Raw genomic sequence first — 14489 nt, forward strand, 5'->3', positions numbered from 1 at the left:
TGCTGCTTTTAAATGAACAGCTGCCGACAGTAAAAGGCTTGTGTCAAGGATACTCTGTTCACCGGTCATCTGAGCTCCTGCTGAGACTGGCCTCCTGTGCTTTTATGAAAAACAAATGCGCCTTCGCATTGCTTAGCTGTTCAGGAGATAGTGGCTGTGTATATTCACGTTTTATTGTAACCACAATTAAGACTCTTCATTTTATTAACTCAAGATCAGGATATTTTAGTGCAGAATTTCTGTCTTGAGAAATTTGTATTCTGGGGTTAGAACTATAATCTCTATGGTTAAATTTTAAATGACCCCAAAATAACAGTCAGGAGATATACTAAACCACCATATAATTGATCCTGTTATTTTTTAAGCTCATTACCAATTATTTGAAATTCTTTACACATAGGGGACCAAGAGTGATCTAGAATTTCATATATATATGTATCTTTATGATATAAAATTTTACCAATTCTTTGGGGAAAATGCATTTATAATTATATGTCTAATAATTATTTACTAAACACAACAGATTGAAACAATTTCCACTTTGATTAAATAATTCTGAAAACAAATTACAAGTAATATTCTACAGATAAGGAAATGGAGGTACCCGGAGGCTCCCAGCTGGCCCAAGGCCTCAGCGAAATTGCACAATTAAATGTGTTTTACATTCGCTGCACATATTCATGTGGTTCTCTCTCAAATCCAGCTCCAACAGCAGTGTTTGCTCTCTGGCTTCCCCACTGAGCAGTGTTACAGGTGGAAGAATAGTCTCGCATCTCTTTTGGGCATAACCTCCTCTCTACATCTCTTCTCTCCCCTCTCCCTTCCTTCCTCTCTTCTCACCTCCCTTCCCTGACTGCTCAGCAGTGAAACCCCTGACAGCCGCTTTTCCTGCCAGGCTATCACACGTGGGTCCGTGTCCCCACATTCCAGAACTGGGTAAAAGCGTGTGCGAAGAGCAGGGGATTCTGCCACGACGACTCACTCCATGCCACACGGCTCAACAACAGGGCAGGGCCTGAGGGAGGGCAGGGCTGCCTGCCCCGTGGGACACAGCGAGGCTACCGCCGGCACCCCTGGCTACTTGAGAAAAGTTTCCTGTGACAGATGAGAAAGTCGGACTCATCATAAATCACGTCCTGGCTTTTAGTTTCATGAGCACGAATGGTGATTTTAAACAAAGGGATGGGCATGAAATTCTTGTACTCATTCTTGACTTATAATGTCACACAAGTTTATAATAAGCATCTACAGACACCCGTGGCTCACTCAGCAAGCTCGCTAAGCCTCTTTGCTTCTGCCAGTGGTTTGGGTGGTGCCGTTTTTTTTTCTTGGTCCATATTCCTGTTCATTAGAATTTATACTAGCAGAATTATAAGATTATGGTGGAATTGGGACGTTAAAGGGAAGTTACTTTAGCTGCTTCCTGCTTTCTTCCAAGCCCAGCCTGGACTGCTTGGGAGGTCCCTGACTCCCTTGTCACAGGTCAGCTCCCATGACCTTGTTTTCCTCACCGCCATGAGCAAACATCACCTGAGGCCCAGCCTACAGCCAGCGCCCTTGGCGTGTTCAACACTGCTGTTGGAGAGAAAAATATCATACACTCTTGCGTACTGGGGCTCTCATAAATTAAGATCTGAAGGCTCACCTGGTCCTGAAGGTTGCCTCCCAGTTATTTTGCTTATCCACAGCTCCCTCGAGTTTCTTTAACTGCTGATCCAAACCCTACTCCCCTCAACCCCCTTTCTCTAATCTAATGTACCCGTTCTCCATCTTGGAAAAACATTAAAATTACCCCAGAATCATGTAAAAATCCCATAGCTTACACGGCATCCCAGACCGATGAGATTGAATTCCCTGGCAGAGAGGCCAAGCACCAGCACTTTTCAAAGCTCTCTAGATGGTTCCAACGTGCAGCCAAGGGTTAGAACCGCTTCTTCAAGGAGAACTTTACCTCCTACTCCATAAGAGAATGTGATGCTGTAAGGCACACACCGAACTTCCTACCTTTTCACAAACTTTGCACACCCACCCTCACCTTTTCTCCTTTCCTCACATGATTGAAGAGTCCCCCCTTTGTACCGAAGGACAACACTTCAAACTGTGCCCTTAAAGCCCATATCTTCCCAGATCTCTGAGACCTTCCATATCTCTAAGCTCATCTTCTTCCCTGGAGCTTTCCTCCCAGATTATAAGCAAGTTTAGGCCCCACCTTCACGAAGTTCTTCCTGAACCTGGTCATTTCTACCTACTCCCGGAACATCGTGTCCCCTCCCCCCATCAGTCCTTTGTGTTCTGGACCAGTCTCCCTGGAGACGAGGCTTTCTAAGCTTGGCTGACTCATGGATCTTTCATGACTCTGTTCAAATGCTTAAAACCACCATGCAACGCTCCAGAATCCCCAGGCTGAGATCAAGGTTGTTCCGTAGCATTTAGCGCATTCTGTTGGCATATTCTGTCCTGTTTTCTGATCTGCATATTTTGTTCATAACAATTATTGCATTCAACTGACAGTTTCTGTGTTCTTCCTCTCCTCTCCTCCCAAATGTAAACTCTACGAGGGCAGGAACCAAGTGACTTCCATTTTTGTAACATCGGCCCAGAGCAGGTGTTCAATCGAGGCCCTTTCCTTTCATTCACTCACTCTAGTCTTTATTCGGACGGCTTTACAACCCGCCTAGGGGATGGCAGTGAATAAGACGGCCATTATTCCTGCCCCCAGGGGAATTACAATCTGGTTGGACAGGGGTGGTACAGTCTGGTGTTAGCATCCGGGTGAGACACCTACAAATGCCAGGAGGGACCCTCACGGGGGAAAACAGCCCAGCAGAATCTTCCTAGAGCGCAGAGCAGACGGCAGCTCAGCGGGCCCATGAGGGAACCTCTTCTCCACACAACTAGGTAGAGGGGCGGGGAGCGGCGGGGGGTGGGGAGCAGGGGGGTGGGGAGCAGGGGGGCGGGAGGGGGCGGGGAGCAGAGGACTGGGTGCAGGGGTGGGGAGCAGGGGGGTGGGGAGCAGGGAGGCGGGGAGGGGGCGGGGAGGGGGGTGGGGAGCAGGGGACTGGGGTGCAGGGGGGTGGGGAGCAGGGGGGTGGGGAGCAGGGGGGCGGGGAACAGGGGGGCGGGGAGGGGGGTGGGAGCAGGTGGACTGGGGTGCAGGGGGGTGGGGACAGGACTGGGGTGCAGGGGGTGGGGAGCAGGGGGGTGGGGAGCAGGGGGCGGGGAGGGGGCGGGGAGCAGGGGACTGGGGTGCAGGGGGTGGGGAGCAGGGGGGCGGGGAGCAGGGGGGTGGGGAGCAGGGGCTGGGGAGGCCAGGGGGGCGGGAGCAGGGGGGCGGGAGCAGGGGGGGTGGGGAGCAGGGGGGTGGGGAGCAGGGGGTGGGGAGCAGGAGGGTGGGGAACGGGGGGTGGGGAGCAGGGGACTGGGGTGCAGGGGGCGGGGAGCAGGGGGTGGGGAGCAGGGGTTGGGGTGCAGGGGGTGGGGAGCAGGGGGGTGGGGAGGGGGGTAGGGAGCAGGGGACTGGGGTGCAGGGGGGCGGGGAGCAGGGGGGCGGGGAGGGGGGCGGGAAGCAGGGGGGCGGGAAGCAGGGGGGTGGGGTGCAGGGGGTGGGGAGCAGGGGGTGGGGAGCAGGGGGGTGGGGTACAGGGGGTGGGGAGCAGGGGGGCGGGGTGGGGGGTGGGGTGCAGGGGGTGGGGAGCAGGGCCCCTCTCTCACTGTCATGGATAATCGCCATGGAGATTATGTGGAGGAATTATGGGGAACCCTTTTGGGGTTTATACTATACCACAGAATAATGTCATTTTTATTTGCTTAGGATGAATTTATAAGCAAATCCAACACAGGTTCCCTCATCACATTCCCACACTTTCCAAGGCCCATCACTCCTTAATAATGACCACCAGTAATCCAAAGAAATAAGGATCAGTCCTGTGGCTTGTACTTCATAGGTAGTTTTCCTCCCTTTATAATACAATATTTTTTTTGCATGGGCAGGCACCAGGCGTGGCCCAGCCTGTAATGCAATTTTATTGAGAAGTATTCACAGACCGCACAATTCACCCAGGGTACACAGTCGGTGGCTCACAGCACCATCACACACTTGTGCATTCATCACCATCATATGCAGTTTTAGAATTTAAACTTCTTACCCTGACGCAGTCTGCTCTAGTTTAGAACCCAGCACTGTCTCCTTGCGGTCAGCAGAAGTGATCTAGCCCCATAAAGGGGCCGGAGAAGAGGCCTCACGAGGCTGGGCTTGGGGCTTTTAGCAGCTGCAGTGCCTAGATTTTTCCCCCTGAACTCTCCCTCTGAAGTTTTTGTTTTCCTCTTGAGCTCTCCCTCCAAAGTACAGGTTACTCCACACTCCAAATGCTTCCTTAGTTTCTCCCATAGCATCGTGAAATCCCTTCCCTGGCTGCTTAATTACCTGAGTACATCTAAGACCCTTCTGTGCCCGGTGGCCCTTCTGTCTGCCAGGTTCTGGGGAACCCACAGCCCGCACCAGAAGACATCTGTGAGCAATTAACCTCACACCCTTGATTTAGAGGGCGTGGGGGCAGGCCAGTCCCTTAGACCACCTTCACAGGTCCGTAATTAAGTGAGCCTACAGCCCTGCGATCCCAACACTTCAATTACAGGGAGGGTTACTCTTTCAAATACAATATGATGCTGACTCTAAAAATAATTCTGAGGTTCAGAGACGCGTTTTAAAGGGACAACACATTGCAGTTGGGAAGGGAGGCACGCCTCAGGCTGTCTCTGAAATACGTATAAAAAGCACTGTAAGAGGAAAGGAAACCACCAGAACAAAATTTAAAATTCGCTGAATTAAAATTCTAGTTGAAATTACCCACCCAGAAAATGTTGCATACAACTCTTTGTTTTTATCTGGCTGAGAAACAATATCCCCAACAGTTGATAAACTAAGTCTGCAACCCTCAATGCATCCTATGAGAATGTAAAAATGTATCTTCCAGGATAGACAGTCCCCTGCAGAATTGGAAAACAAAACAAATGGTTTAATTTGTTTTGTTTTCTTTGCTAGAATGAATTCTCATCACTATAGCATACATTACTTTATATTTTTATATTTTATGTGACTAGGATATTTAAAGATAAGCCTCAAAGTACAAAGAAAGCCATCTATTTACAGAATCAGGCTCAAAGACTAAAAAAGGGAATTCTTAACCCAGCACGGATGTCCTTTAGGAGCTATGAGAATTTTTCAAGGTTCTAGGCAAAATTTCGTCCGCATGCATATTTTTCGGGGGAAGGAGGTGTCTACAGCTGTCCTGCCCAGGGCGGGAGCCACTAACTGCGGGTGGCCACTGGGCATTTGAAATGCGGCAGCTCAAACTGGGTGTAAAGTTCGCACTGGATTTCAGGGCTTAAAATGATACAGAGAATGTCAAATACCTCAGTCATAGTTTTTATATTGATTAATGCTGAAATGATGTTGCTGAAATGATGTTTTCTATGTATGGGGTTAAATAAAATATATTATTAAAATGAATTTCACTTGTTTTTACTTTTTAAAATGTGTTATGGGTGGAATTGTGTCCTCCAAAAAGCTATGTTGAAGTCCTAAGCCCTGGGCTGTGATTACGGCCTTTCTGGGAACTAGGGTCTTGGCAGGTGTGATTATTCTACTATGACTGGTGACCTTTCAAGAAGGGGAGGGGAGGCAGCAGACAGACGCGGGGGGAAGGCCACGTGAAGGCTGAGGCCAAGGAAGACCAGCCAACACCAGGAGTAGATGAGGCAGGGATAGGTTCTCCCCTGTGGGTTTCAGAGGGTTGTGGACTTCCAGCCTCCAGGACTGGGAGACGATGCATTTCTGCTGCTTGGACCCGTCCTGTTTGCTACGGTAGGTTATTATGGCAACCCTAGACCTAAGACAATAGGCTTCCAGAAACATCACAGTTCCATCGTGTGGTCAGCTAAGCTTCTACTGGACAGCACCGGGTGTGCACTTTCATCAGGTCGGTCCCCCCGCAGGGTCCAGACCCTGCAAAGGCTCTGGGAAGGGCAGGCAGAGTCGGGGGGCAGCAGTGTAGGGGGGAGGCAGGGTCGAGGGCAGGCAGGGTTGGGGTCCCTCCGGAAGCCGGCACATGAGGCGCAGGGGGCAGAGCGGACGGCCCAAGTGAGCGGCTTACGTCTCACTCGGAAGTCACTGGAGAACCCCTTACCTGCAGCCCCATACAGGGGCCTGAGGGAGCCCCCCGGAGCCCCCGGAGCCCCCGCGCTCACAGCGCTGTTCCTGGACAGGAGGCGGGGGAGGGAAGGGGAGACTTGGGTTTAATCTACATTTGAAATTTTCACAATGGTGTGAAAATCGCATATTATTGGGTAATGAGAAATAAACCAAAATAAGCAAAAGTGGGAAAATTTTGAAAGAAGGACCTTGTAGGTTTTTTCTCTGTCAGCCAAGACCGGAGCGAGCAGGTGCAGCGCAGCCCCTTCTGTGAGCCCCGCGGGTGAGCAGCCCCCCAGGCCCGCCCCGAGAGTTCTGTGGTTCAAGCCAGAAGAGAGGCGCAGAGCAGGCGCCCCAGCGTCAGCTTCAGGGGCTGCTTTCCAGAGCTGCTGGGGCGGCCTGGTGGAGGAGCCTGAGGGCAGAATCACCCAGACATTGCCCGATGCGAGTGCCAGGAGGCTGGGGGGCTGGAGAGTGACCCACAAGAAGCCCCTGCCCAGAGCCCAGCAGAGGTGTGTGCGAGTGTGTGTGTGAGTGTGCATGAGAGCCTATGTGTGTGAGCATGTGTGTGAGCATGTATGTAAGCATATGTGTGTGAGTGTGCATGACAGCCTGTGTGTGAGCATGTGAGCATGTGTGTGAGCATGTGTGTGAGCATGTATGTAAGCATATGTGTGAGTGTGAGTGTGCATGACAGCCTGTGTGTGTGAGCATGTGTGTGTGTGTGTGTGTGTGTGTGTGAGCATATGTGTGTGTGTGTGTGTGTGTGTGAGCGTGTGTGGAACGGCTGGACCTTTCCCTCCTCCTGCCAGGAGCTCCGGGCGGTGTCCCGGGCGCCTGAACGAGGGACGCCACGTTCTGGACGCTTCTCCCCGGAGGATGCGGGACCTCGGGGGTTCGGGACAGGCAGGCTGGGTCTCCGGCCCCTGCTGAGAGCATGGCTTCTCTGGCCTCTGGAGACCCATCTGGGCCGCGCGCTCGCTTTTCAGTCACGCACCAATTCTCTGGCCCCTCTGGAGACGAAGCCCGGCGCCAGGGGGATGAGCACGACCCTAGGCTGGCTCTGCTGCCAGCCCCTGGAGTGGACGCACGCTTTGGGGCGCAGAGGTTCCGGCGCCTCCTGACCCGCCTGCACCTCCCCTTGCAGTTGGGTGAAATGACCACCCGCCTTTCCTTCACCAGGTCTCAGCGCGCACGACCCGCACTGCGTACAGACTCGGGCAAGGGCCGCGCTCCGCGCCGCGCACGGAGAGGGCTCTGGGGAAGAGGCTCCCGGCTCCTACCAGCCACGCTGTGGAGTCCTGGCTGCCCGGGCGCCTCACTGGGCGCCGCCGCCGTGACCCTCTCTGCGTCCTCCAAGGACCGTGTAAGTAGAACACACATCTTTTGGGTAAGATAAGAGCAGCACAATTTTACAAATGCTTCTTGAGCCATGAACCCATTATGAGAGAACCATTCACCTCCCTGGCTTGACCTGGGGCCGGCTGCGCAAAGCCATCTTGAGGTCAGAATAAGTAACCTAAGGCAGAGAAATGCAAAGAAGCCCACCAGCACCGAGCAGCACAGGGAAGGGAAAACCGCTGTAACAGATGAATGGAGAGGCAGGGAACGGCAGGGTGGGGATAAAGTCAAGTTCACGAAGAAAGGGGGCATTTGGGGTTCTGTTTCATCCCTGCTATGTCCTGAGACCACAGCTCACACAGACCACTGATACTTGAGGGATGCTCTCAAAGGCTGGAGGACATTCACACGCCAGTACTAACAGCACTAATTTAAGAGGCTGGGAGTATACATACAGAAAAGGCATGGAAGAACACAAAGATGGAAAATTAACTCTCAGAGCATCACTCCTCGGGAAGCAAGACACACAAGGAGGGTGTGAAGGGCAGGGCACCCTGTGGGTTCCCACTGGTATTACCCTACCTTAGGCATCTCCTTGGTGTCTGCTGGAATACAGTGGACCCCAGAATCTTCTCTTCACCTGTTTCCATGCCCTTCAGCCTTAGCACTTACTTCTCTAACTCATCATTAGATTTTTTTTTTATTCCTTTTATTACTTAATCATACCCAAACATTTCCTCAGAACCTTGTTATTTCAACGGAATTTTATAGTAATCTTCCTTTGATAGCCCTGAGTGTCCGACCTTCCTTTGGAGGCTCATTACCTGGGCTGGAAAGTGTGCTGGGCAGTCATCCGGGCTCTCCAGTCCCCTCTCCGCTACCTCAAGGAGGGACTGAGGCTCGGGCTGAAGCAGACTCTGTGCCTCACTCACCCTAGGGCCCCAGGGCTTCTCACACAGCAGGTGCTCAAACCTTTGTTGAGTGAGACTGTCCGTACAGTTTTCCTCCAAGACCTGCCCATCCCAGCCGCACCGACACTCCGCCCACCCTCCGTCTCCCCAGACTCGGCTGTCCCCACCTGCTGGGTGAGAAGGAAGCTTCCTGACCACCCGACACAGCTGTGCCTCTTGAGAACCACCGCATTTTCCCACGGTCCTCGGGACAGATGGCCTTGCCGTCCCCTGCTTCCTGCCTGCTCATTCGCTCGCCTCTCCCCGGCTCCTTGCTTCACACACTTCACTTAGGGACTTCCTTTTACTGGGGCCCTTGCTGTGAAGCACAGGACATTTTTACAGCAAATACCCTCCAGAAAGCCGACGGCGAGCAGACAGATGTTTCAGTTCTGTGCTCCTATCACCATGTGAGTTGTTAGCTGCTTTGCACATGTTATCTAATTTAATGCTTGAAAAAGCCCCAAGAGAGGTGTCTTTCCTATGTGAGAACTTGGAAACCGAGGCTCAGGAAGAATAAGTGTACAGGTCTCAAAGCCAGCAACTGGCAGAGCTGGTTTCTCAGACCCCATGAGCAGCCTCATTTCTAAGTCCCTTGTTCCACCAGCTCCTGGTCAAACTTTTATTTTCCTTAGGGAAGGGTGAAAAGCACCTGGTACATTATAATTTTGTCCTATTTTTCTATCCAACTCTAGTATGAGAAAAAAAAAAAGTTTTACATTATGTATATTTCTTTTTTTGCAAAAGTAGCATTTTGTACTGAAAACTTAAGGAAATACAGAAAAGCAAAAAGAATTTAAAATAACTTGTAACCTCAGTATCCTTAGTACCAGCGATAAGATAAAGATTAAACATATTATGACATATTCTTGATGTACAATATTATCTTTTCCTTCACCCATTTAAAACATACCGAGAGTTGCAAGGAAAATTATAATTGTCACATCATACAATCAAGAATCAAGTCTATTGATGTTACTGTCTCCACTTTTTTTAGGTTTTTCATTTTTATCTGTAAATCTATAAAATTCCCAATTTTATAATAAACTATATGTATACCTAAAAATTCTAGTTTTGCTCAGTTTACTCCCTGCTCCTGAATTGTTAACTCCTAAAAGTACAACACAGTGTAGCAAGCTGTCTGGCATTTATATGGGTGTGATAAAAGATCTTTGAAAAAAAAGGCCAACAGTTCTAAATTTTGGTCTGGACATCAGAAGGTGGTGCTGGCCGGGCCCTGCTGCCCGCCTTGGAGACAGTGTGGTGCCCGCCAGTCTACTGACCCTTCACATTAGACTGTGTCCCGGCGCCTGCTTTAACCAAATCCCGCTCGTTAGGCATGAAGGCTGGCTTCTTTCTGCATGTGTGCATGTGCATGCGTGCATGTGTGTGTATGCGTGCATGTGTTAATACTGGATGAATATCTCTGTAACTATTTATGTATGCCCTAATGTTTTTGAAAGGGAAGAAATACTAATTTGCTCATTTTTGTGAGTGGTTAAAAAGCTGTTCTCCAAAACAAACAACATAAAAGCAAAACCTTTCACCGTAAATCAGAGGTCAACAAACTTCTTTTGTAAAGGCGCTGCAGGCCGTGGGCTCGATGCTCGACAGCTCAACTCTGCTGCTGGGCCCAGGAGCCAACACTGACAATGTGAGTGGGGCTGCGTGCAAACCAAACCTCACCTATGCAAACAGAAGTGTAAATTCCCTAGTATGTTCGTGTGTCACAGATATTAATCTTCTTTTTATTTTCTTTCTCTAGCCATTTAAAAATGCAGACGCTATCTCTAGTCCACACACCATAGGGAAACAAGCAGTGGGCTGTAACTGCTGAGCTTCGCTCCAACTCACCCATTCATATTTAGAGCATGTCACCGGAATCACAGACCAAGTTGCAAAGTCAGTGATAATCCAGTTTCCCACACTTCCTGTATTCACACACACACACCCACATTTGGTTGCCCTCAAATTCTTCCTTTACTTCGTAGGAAGAACTCTCCCAGTTTCCCAGGTGCAAAAAATTACTTCCATTTTCCTTACTCAAAATTCTCTTTGTGGGGACACCTGATTGTGTGAATAAAGTAATTTATGTGAAGAAGTGGTTAGCAGGAACTAAACCTTCTTTTGGAGACTTTTCTTTTAAAAGAACATGCACCAAAGTAGCGGATTAGATGTTGGGGAGGACATTTCCAGTAGCAGGGCATCCAGCTCGTCATTCGGGATGTTGATTTGGTGTCTGGGGCTTGCACAGCAGGGTAAGGGGACTTGTCTGGGGACACTTATAGTCCACCTGCGAAAGCAGCACCACGATGGCACAGAGGGCCTTAAGAATTCAAGGCAGAAGCTTTAACTGCCAAGAAAATGATTGCGTTATGATGGAGACCATTACAATTGATCAACATTAACAAGCCCAGGCATGTGGGGGCATCTATCTATATATTTGGGGAGACAGGTTTTAATTTTTGCCTTTTGTGGCTAATGGCTTGTCAACATATGCAGGGTCTCAAAGTTTCATCCAGCCAGGGTCTCCATTTTATGGCTTAACTTGGGCTATTTTTATGCCCGCACAATTAAACAAAAAGAATTATATTCTTAAGCAGAAACCCAAGCTTGGAGGCAGTTCTTAAGCCTTTCACTAACTTTCTAGGGATTTGTAAAACTCCAAACATTCATAAGTCGTCTAACAAGTGGCCAAGGCTGGAGCGTCGCTGCTAACTCTGAGGCCACCATTGGACCAGCAAAGGGAAATAGCACAACGTGTGTTCGAAGGGAAGACATTTCCTACAAAGGTCTCTTCTTGCCAAGGAGATAAAGGAAGGTAAGTTATTCAAGCTGGAGTCACAAGAGCCTGTGTTCCTGAAAGAAACCTTTAAGTCCCGCCCGGTAAAACCCTTCTTAGAGGGGTCACAAGAAGCTAAAGTTGGAAACACAAAACAAGCCAAGCCCTCAGGGCTGCAAACTGGTGGGCTCTTCCCCGAGCCTGTGTTTGCTCACCAGCCACACAATCCCACCCAGAGTGGCACTCAGCTGTACCTGGGGGAGGTGTCTGCCTAGGACATGCCAGGAGAAGCTCCCGGGCTGGTTCACTGAGAACAGGGAGACAGCTTGAAGCCCTGCATTTGGGCATCAGGGCGCTTCTGAAATCAAGGGATGAAAAATACGTCTTACCTCTATGTTCTAAAAATTGCTGCCCAGATATTCTCTTCTTTTATCACTCAGTTTTCATTTCCAAGCCAAGTACTAATAGGTCATTGAAATAATATGCATATTACTAACTCTAGCGATTGGCAACGGAAGCCTGCAGCAAACCCCATGGTGCTGCCTCCCTGCATCTATGATTTTACTTGTCTGGCTTCCTGCCTTTGGCAATGGCCAGAGTTTGATGGTTCAGAGAAAGGCAAATTGCCTAGCTAATTAAAATTTGTATTTTAAAAACATTTTTCTCTCGCATTGTCAGGCAAAGTTAAATGCGCACAACTTTCTCTTGAGAAAGCCAAAAATAAATTCTGGGCTTAGGCACTGTAGATGAAATTGCTATCTTGAATTTTAAATTGCAGAAAAAATAAAGGCTTATCCTGGAAGTTGTTATTTAGCCACAAGTGTGGGCGTGTAGGTATGATGCTATTATAACTTCCCTTATAAATGCATGTGTTAGGAACTGCCAAGGAAGACCTACAATTGAGGGCCAAATACCAGCGTTTGTTCAATACCTTCAGTGAACTGCTTTTCCCTTTAATAATTTTAAATTTACATCTGTTTGTAGCCTTTCTCACCTTGGCTATCCCGCTCTGCAAGAGTCAAACGGATTTCAGAAAAACACTACAAGGGAATATTTCCAATCCTTGTTGATTAATTACATCCGAATTACAGGTGTTTTCTCTGAAAATGTTACTGAATGAGCAAAAAATTAAGCCCTGGAGCCTGGGTGTGTCTTACTCTGCTGTCCACCATAGTAACTCTTAGGTTCGGGTAACAGGCCCCTTCAGTAACTCAAGGGGACCCTCAGCGAAGAAAGGGGGAAAACACAAACCAAACTGTCTTCTTTATGCATTTCCTAGAGAAATACTGAGAGGGCTGTAATTTTAAAAAATGGGATGGTAACAACACTCCTTTAATTTATGAAGTGCAAGGGTTTTTAAACTTGTGATCTCAAGCTTTCTAATGATTTTTTTTTCTGAGGTGAGAACAGCCAGAATCTGTGTTGCGGCTGGAAACTGGCCACGGGGTCTAAAACGGAGCCGAGATTCCCGGGATCTGGGGCCTGACGGGGCCGGGCCCTCCCAGCACGCCAAGGCCGGAGCAGGTGCCCGGGGCCAGCTGGGGAGGCGGCGTAAGGCCGAGGGTTTCACCGGGCGTCGCGTACCACGCAGGACGCGGTCCGGGCTGGACAAAGGACGGAGGCTTGGACACGACGCTTGGAAAGGCGCCCGGCCCACGCGCTGACTTCCGTCCCTGGTCGGCAGGTGCCTGCACACGGCTGCGGGGGGCTGCGGGGGGCGGCAGTACAGGGTATAATGCTGATTTCTGTGTGTTTTTGGTTTTTGTGGTTTGGTCGTTTTATTTTTTCTTCTTTCTAGAGCTATTTTTTCTCACTCTCTTTTTTAATCTTTTTATTGTCAAATAAGACATGAAAGAGGACGGAAGGAAATTCAAACTAGGGAATTTTCCACTGGGAGAGAGCAGGCATGATATAAAATGCCTTTTTCCGTCTGTTTTCAAACTCCATATTAATATTAACAGTAAGAAGATACACGTGGCAGCGCCTGACTTCAGAGCCGTCTTTGTTTCCAGGCCCACGTCCCCCCCGCGCACCAGGACCCCGTCCGCGACCCCCGCGCTCCAGGCTCGTGTCCCCCGCCCCGCGCCCCAGGCCAGGGCCGCGTCTGCCGCACCGCGCTCCACGGCTGTCCTGGGGTAAGGACGAGCGTCCTCGGGGAGCGCCTTCCTCCCGCAGACGCCGCTCCAATTCAGGGCCTCTGCGTGCGCGGTTCTTAGAGTTAGAAGGATCTGGGCGCGCGCGTGGTCTTACAGTCTTTATCCTTTCCCAATGACTAATAACTCTCTAGCACGTGCGGAGTGCTTCTGTGTCCCAAGGAACGGACTCACGTCAGCTTATTGTTGCTCACACAACGTTATAAGGCAGGCACTAATAGTAACCCCGTTTTATAGATGAGGAAACTGAGGCACAGAGAGGCTTAGTAGCTTTCCCAAGAAGGTGGGAGAGCTGCGTGCCTCTTGACACACCCCCTTGCAGCACACTTGCTGCCGGCTCGGTTTCATGCCTCAGCTCGCCTGCTCCCTTTGCCTGAAAAGCTATCCCACCTCACCTCCTTCTAGCTCTACCTTGTCCAAACCCACCTCTCCCTCAACGGCCCGGCAAGATGCGGCTCCTCGAGAGAGGATTTCCTGATTGCCGTCAGCTTGGGCTCGTCTCCGTATTCTGAAAAGCAAATTCTTTAATTGTACCATGGAGCATGTGCCACATCCTGTCTCACACTAATTATAAATGCGCACACTTCATCTTTGTAGACCTAAGCTAGGCTCTTGAAGGTAGGATGCGTGTCTGATTCACCTCCGTGCTCTCAGGTCACCTGCAATGCCTCCTGTGATATTTATCACACGGCAGGAAGAATGCATGAATGAATATACACACTGTAGCCGACAATGAATGCCGTCTTTTACACACTGGGCTGGCTGGATGCATTTAATGCATCTTTACGTGTCAGCAAACGCTGTGCGTTTTTTCCTAAGGGAGAAGCTTCTGTGTAGTGTTTAAACCTGCTACAACTGAAGAGCAAATCTGAGAACCCCCTGCTATGCGTACAGGGCTTCTCCAAGGACGAGCCTGGGGTCGCATTGCTTCTCTACATTCTCTTATGTAAAAGACAACGCCTCTTCTCCAGCTGCCCTTTCTGGCCCAGGACTTCTGAGCCAGGCTGAGGCCCTCGCCCACACACTGCCCACATGGGAAGTGGTGTTCATGGCCACAGAGGCGTCCCTGCTTG

The 14489-nt window shown here is 49.9% G+C and overlaps 1 protein-coding gene across 3 annotated transcripts in view; it reads right to left on the minus strand.

Annotated features, from left to right (window-relative positions):
* FRMD6 (FERM domain containing 6) overlaps positions 1 to 14489 on the minus strand; it is a 254619-nt gene that overhangs the window by 135046 nt on the left and 105084 nt on the right. Inside the window, exons 1-2 of one of the 3 annotated variants that reach the window (XM_077126767.1) lie at positions 2210 to 2274; positions 1824 to 1954 (exon numbers count right to left, since the gene is read on the minus strand). The exons of 1 other annotated variant lie outside the window; for it this stretch is intronic. The gene's annotated coding sequence lies outside the window, so the exon portion shown is untranslated. Of the gene's footprint in view, positions 1 to 1823; positions 1955 to 2209; positions 2275 to 14489 lie in introns of those variants that run through there. One more of the 3 variants, XM_077126769.1, reaches the window with a different exon arrangement.

Source organism: Tamandua tetradactyla, chromosome 14 (genome assembly GCF_023851605.1).
Source record: "Tamandua tetradactyla isolate mTamTet1 chromosome 14, mTamTet1.pri, whole genome shotgun sequence".
Taxonomy (NCBI): Eukaryota; Metazoa; Chordata; class Mammalia; order Pilosa; family Myrmecophagidae; genus Tamandua; species Tamandua tetradactyla.